Genomic DNA, 6265 nt, shown 5'->3' with positions numbered 1-6265 from the left:
GTGCTGGGATTAAAGGCGTGCGCCACCACCGCCCGGCCTACTTTTTTCTTAAAGCCCTGGAACCTTAACCAAAATCCCCAGGCCCTTTCCTGGGACTGGTGGGGCCTGGTGAGACTGCCCTGGAGGTCTCAGTTACTGCCTCACATGGCGTAAAACACAAATGAGCACTGGGCTGCCGAGTGACTGTTGAGTAGAAACCCTGATTTAAGATGCACCGGCCACAAGGCTAGCCCCTTGGATTTTGTATACTTATCCCTGCCCTTCAGCTTGCTGTCATTTTCTTGGGCGTGTTCCTGGTTCTCAGGCTCCCTGGGCCGTTTAAGTGTCTTGATGTCCTGTGTTAGGAGGAGAGATGGCCAAAGGGACAGTGGAATTCACGCCTGCGCCAGCTTCCGCCATTGGCTGAACCTTTAGAGGCTGAGTCAGATATTCCTGTATTGTCACCTGACGAGCCCGAGCAGACAGAATGTCATCCTGTGGGGGAAACCTGGCTCACCCTGTGTACTTCTTGCTCCACTCAGGAGGCAAAGTGCAAGGTGGAACTGGCCCTCCCTCCCAGGTCCGTGACTGAGGACAGTCTATCCGCCCAGTATTTCTGATAGTGGGATCCCTGTCATTGAATTGTCAAGAGATTTTGTTGTTGTTGTTGTAAGCCAGGATTTTACCATGTGTCCCAGGTGTGTGCCACCATGCTCAGCCAGGCTCTTTTTGTACTTGTGGTCTGTTTATTTGCTTGCTTGTTTGTTTTGAAATAGAACCCTGCAGTGTAGTCTGGGTTAGCCTGGAACTCAATAGGTAGCCCAGGCTGACCTGAAACACAGGGCAATTGCAAATGGCCTCAGATCTGTTAAGTCAATGAAACTCAAGGGCACCCACTTAGGCAAGGAGCTAAAAGCGCTAATTGTGTGTATGTTATTTCGTGTGTGCATGCTTGTGTGTGTGTCTGTATGTGTGCACGTGTGTCATTGTATTTTATATACTGACCTACCAAATGGAAAATCCACTTCCAGATGGAGCGAGGGATGACTACAGGTATTTTGGTCATTTTGGGGAAATAACAGGAAAGCTCTTCAGTCAGTATTGCCACCCCAAAAGCTGATTTTACTCTGCTAATCCTATTCCAGGCTTTTGATCATTGGGCTGTAACTCATTGTTGGGTTAATGTTCTTAAATCATTAAAAAAAAAACAACTTCTGAGCATTATGTTTAGTGGGATTAAATGGGGAAAACTCAGGATAGAGTGGAGACAATACTATCTTGCATAGTAGCCAGTAAACATAATGTAGAAGAAATGACAGTTATTTTTGAACCACACATGTCTCATGGTCTGATGCCTTGCCGTGCACAACAATGCCGTGACTTGATTCTAGCTCTGTCTCCATCTCACTTTGCACCTCCTCAATTTCAGGGATTCCTAAGCCTCTCCCATTGTATTTCTCCCATTGTATTTAAAGGGCATCTCTAGTTGAAGCGCTCTCTCTCTTGTATGCATTTGGAAATGAGTCAGAGACGTTGGACTTTTCTTGAAAAAGTTGTCTTGAGATGCTGAAAACACAGCTTTCTCTTAGAGGAAGAACTGGCATCACACCCACCCTGTCTTTGAGCTTGGAGCCGCAGAGCTATGCCCACCCTTGTCTTTGAGCTTGGAGCTATGGTTCTGCTAACAGAGCCTCTCTGGAAGGCCAAAGACACCTGCCTCGGCTTCAACCAGAGGACAAACAGGCCAACTCTGTAGCCAACAGATCTGTGATGGCGGGGTCTTGCCTGCTAATGGATTTAATTAGTCCTTTGGCTTAGGGGCATGGCAAATTTGCCTTCCACTTCCTGCTCCATCAAACTACAGCTCAAGTGAAGTCAGTGCAAGCATCCCACTCTAAGGATGGGTATATGGGTACTTGCTCTGATTAGATATATTAAAAAATCATGATTTAATTAGTCTAATATAATTAGACATATTCAAGTTGTTTTGCACACAAATAATGTGAAAATCACTGGGGCAGAGCTGAATCAGCCAGAAAAAAAAAAAGAGAGATTGTGAGAAACGTTCTAGGTAGATGCAGTAGCTTTGCCAAACCAGACGTAGGGCCTGAAGGAGAGAGATGTATGGCCACAGGATGGTGGTAGAGCAGCCGAATTGCCATTAATTTGTAATGCCATTAAACTATAGTACAGCACAGCAATAACTATAATTAATTTGCCTTAGATATGAGGATAATAAAATTTTTATAAATTTTAAGGCATCAGTGTCTAGTTACAATGACCTGAAAGGCTGATGAAGATAACATTCCACTTCATAGCTAGCACCCCTTAAATGGATTTGAACCCCCACCCAGTCTAGAGCTTTTCTTTCAATTGACCATAAAATTTGATTTCTGAAATCGGGTGACTTCTGATGTTTGAGCCACCAGGGAATGCCTGGAGTCAACCCATCTGTGTACTTGGGGACGATGCGCTAAGCTCTGCTGCTTCGTTCATCTCCCCTAGAACCTGTTAAATCATCAATAACTTTGGGCTGAAATAAAACTTAAAAATCACCAGCTTTCTTTCCTTTGCATGGCCCTTCCCATCCATAAATGTCCTTCCCAGAGGGCAGGATCCGGCTCCGGCTTTAGCACTGGCACTAACCAAGGCCTCGTCCTGCATATTTACTTTCTGCTTAGATGCCAAGAAAGGACTTGCTAGCACAACGTGATCCTGAATAAAAAATAGCCAGACACAAAGTTGTTCCCTGGCCAAATTACAGAAATTGCAGCCAGTCAGTAAGTGCGGTCATCTTTCTTTCTTTCCTTTCTTTCTTTCTTTCTTTCTTTCTTTCTTTCTTTCTTTCTTCCTTTCTTTCTTTCTTTTTTCTTTTTTAAATCTAGAATTGCACTCTAAATCCCAAGAATCTAAGTGTCAGACAATTGATATGGAGTAGCTAAGATAGGCTTCCAGTTAAAGGAGGGACAGCTGTGGCAAGCCTTTACGCCTGAAGTGAAGAAAAGCCAAGTTCATGTGTTAACTGTTTGATAAAACACAAGAGACAGTTTGTTCTTGAGCCAAAAAGGAGTGGTGAGGGCCTTGGAATGCAGATCCAGGTTGCCCCAAGACACATGTTCCACAAAGAAGGGAAAATTGCACTGGTTATAGAACAAAGAAATTCATAACCCGAGGCTAACTTCCTATAATAGCATTTAGTTATGCTCTGTAAGCCCGTTTTTAAAAGAAAAAGCAGATTTTCTGCATCATACAATAAATTAGTCAGGGTCACAGACTAATTTATGGAATGAATATATATATATATGGAATTTATTGTAATGACTTATCGTATGTATTCCAACTAATCCAACAATGGCTAGCCATGAATGTAAAGTCCAAGAATCTTTGGTGCTCGATCCCACGAGGCTGGGTGTCTGATGCCTCTGGCTTTGGAGGGCACCTGCACATAGATGCAAGGACGCACATAATTAAAAACAATAAGAATAAATCCTCCTTCAATGTTCTTTTATTAAATAAACCTGCCACCTTGTTCCTCTCCTTTACTTGTGTGGGGAGAGAGGGAGTGAAGGAGGGACCCAGATACAGTATCAAAGATACACTATTCCCTAGCACTAAGTGTGCTAAACCCTTCATGTATGTTTAGCATCTCAGGAAACACCTCCCCCCCCCCCCCGCATGCCTTTCTGATGTGCGATGCTGGCTTCCAACATGATAAGCAAGCACTCTACCACAGAGTCTAGCACCAGTATCATCGTCGTAAAGCAGCTATTATTACAGAGGAAAACTCTGAGGCTTAGGGAGGTCTCTGGAAACCCAAGCTCATTGCATTTTTTTAATATTTATTTATTTATTATGGATACACTATTCTGTTTGCATATATGCTTGTAGGCCAGAAGAGCACACCAGACCTCATTACAGATGGTTGTGAGCCACCATGTGGTTGCTGGGAATTGAACTAGGGTCCTTTGGAAGAACATGCAATGCTCTTAACCGCTGAGCCATCTCTCCAGCCCTGCTCATTGCATTTTTATACACACACGTTTCAAGAATTTGTGCAAAGTAGTGTGGGGACTAAAAAGACAGATGTGGTCCTTGCCTTTCATTTATGTACAATGTCACTGCACTCCACGTCAAGACAGAGCGCCACATGGAAGCTTTAGATTAGAGAAATCCCTGGGAGGGAGAAGGAGGAATGAGAGACGGGCTTTGCAGAAGGGGATGCAATGGAGCAGGATGCTGATGGAGAAAGCAGGAGGCACAGCCGCGGGAATCACGCAGAAGGGGATGGGATGGAGCAGGAGGCACAGACGTGGAAATCGTGCACAACTCTTGCTACAAGCTCTCTATATGCTCTCGAATTTTAGTCTCTTAACCCTCACAATTCTAAGTATTATTGCTGCAGATTTTAGATTAATAAATCAAAATGTAAAGGAGAGACTTCCCTAGATATCTTAGATAGGGGCTCTTAAACTCTCTCCATTCAACAACCCCGTTTTACAGGAGACATTTTTATGACCACTTAGGCATATGGTGCTATAAAATGTGTATAACAGCAAACAGTTACTGAAAATAAATTGTAAAGAAATTTACTTGGGATAGCATGATGGCCCAACAGGTGAATAAATGCCTCTGCCACCAAGCCTGGCAACCTGAGTTTTATCCACAGGAGCTGTGAAAGGTGAAAGCTAACCCCTGAAAGTGGCTCTTTAAGCCCCACACCAACACACATACACACATGAATAAATCTAATTTTGAAACTTTTTAATAGAAATTTATTTTAATGCAGTTTTCTGATGTAGATAAATTTGACTTATTATTGCAAGTAAACAAATTAATTCTAAAGGTGAAAGGTGAAAATAAACAACAGCTATAGCTCAGCTGGACCACCTGCCTAACACGCCCAAAGCCCTGGGCTTGACCCTCAGCACCACATAAAAATAAACAAACAAACAAACATGGTCACAGTGACACGCACCTGTAATCCCAGTGTGTGAAACATAAAGGTAGAGGGATCAGCACAATAGTGAGTTTGAGTTTGAGGTCAATTTGGGCTACATGTCTCCCTGTCTCAAAAAAAAATTGATGGTGGAAGTCAGAGAGATGGTTCAATGGTTAAGAGCACTTTGCTGCTGTGTATAAGAGAACCAGAGTTGAGGTTCCAGCACCCACAAAGGGTGGCTCACAAGCACTTATAACTACAGTTCCAGGGGACCTGGCCACCACACAAACTCACATCTACACATATGTAATGTATATCCACAGATAACACCCATATAAATAAAGTAAAATTGTTTTCTTTAAAAGAAAAGCAAAAAATGCACATAAATAAGACAATGTGCTTATTTATTTTACATGCATAATTAATTATTGGTCAAATATTTGGTAGTGCCTGACATCTTCGGCTTTTTCAAAGTTATTGATATTCTGATTTTGTAATCATCAAATTTATTAGAATGCCACTTCTAATAAATATCTAGCATAAAACAGCAGAAGCATGTCTAGGGCCATCTCAAATACTGATGGAGAAGGCGGGAGGCACAGCTGTGGGAATCATGCAGAAGGGGATCCGTGATTGGAAATTCTGTACTAATCCGGAGACAAATTAATTTAACACTTTAAAAAAATGAAACAAGGGGCTGGAGAGATGGCTCAGCGGTTAAGAGCATCTCCTGCTCTTCCAGAGGTCCTGAGTTCAATTCCCAGCAACCACATGGTGGCTCACAACCATCGGTAATGAGGTCCGGTGTCCTCTTCTGGCCTGCAGGCATACATACAGACAGAATATTGTATACATAATAAATAAATAAATTTATAAAAAAATGAAACAAATCAACAGTTCAAATGGCAATTTTAAAATCTAACACTCTAATGTAATACAATTCATTCAAATGGGAAAATAATGTTTTTGCTTTCTGTAATTAAACCATTATGTTTCCATAAAAGCAGAATGCTCTATGTGGCTGGTGAAGGCATTGCCACTTCTAGCACAACATAGTCTCGACTCTGAGCCGAGATGCTCGAGGCCGTGTCTGGCGGTGTTGCGTGGCAGCAAGTTATGCTCAGTGCAGAGTGCACATGTTGTGTGTTCAGAACCAAGGCACAGTGAGTCACTTGATATGGCACGGGTGTGTGCGGGTAACAACACCTCGGGTTCATTATACGTTTGATCTTGAATTAATTTGTGGTCATTGTATGTTCAAAAATCTGTTACCAATAGTTCACAACCCACATTCAGCTATGTGACCCCAAAGGGGGCTGTGCCTCATATTTTTTTTTAAATATTTAT

The 6265-nt window shown here is 42.5% G+C and overlaps 1 protein-coding gene across 1 annotated transcript in view; it reads left to right on the top strand.

The window, feature by feature from the left end:
• The window catches only part of Best3 (bestrophin 3), a 37391-nt gene that overhangs the window by 11619 nt on the left and 19507 nt on the right, over positions 1-6265 (top strand). The gene's annotated exons all lie outside the window — the stretch shown is intronic.

The sequence above is a fragment of the Microtus ochrogaster genome, chromosome 24 (assembly GCF_000317375.1).
Source record: "Microtus ochrogaster isolate Prairie Vole_2 chromosome 24, MicOch1.0, whole genome shotgun sequence".
Taxonomy (NCBI): Eukaryota; Metazoa; Chordata; class Mammalia; order Rodentia; family Cricetidae; genus Microtus; species Microtus ochrogaster.
The sequence above is the reverse complement of the archived record's forward strand: the minus strand, read 5'-3'. Positions and strand labels throughout refer to the sequence as shown.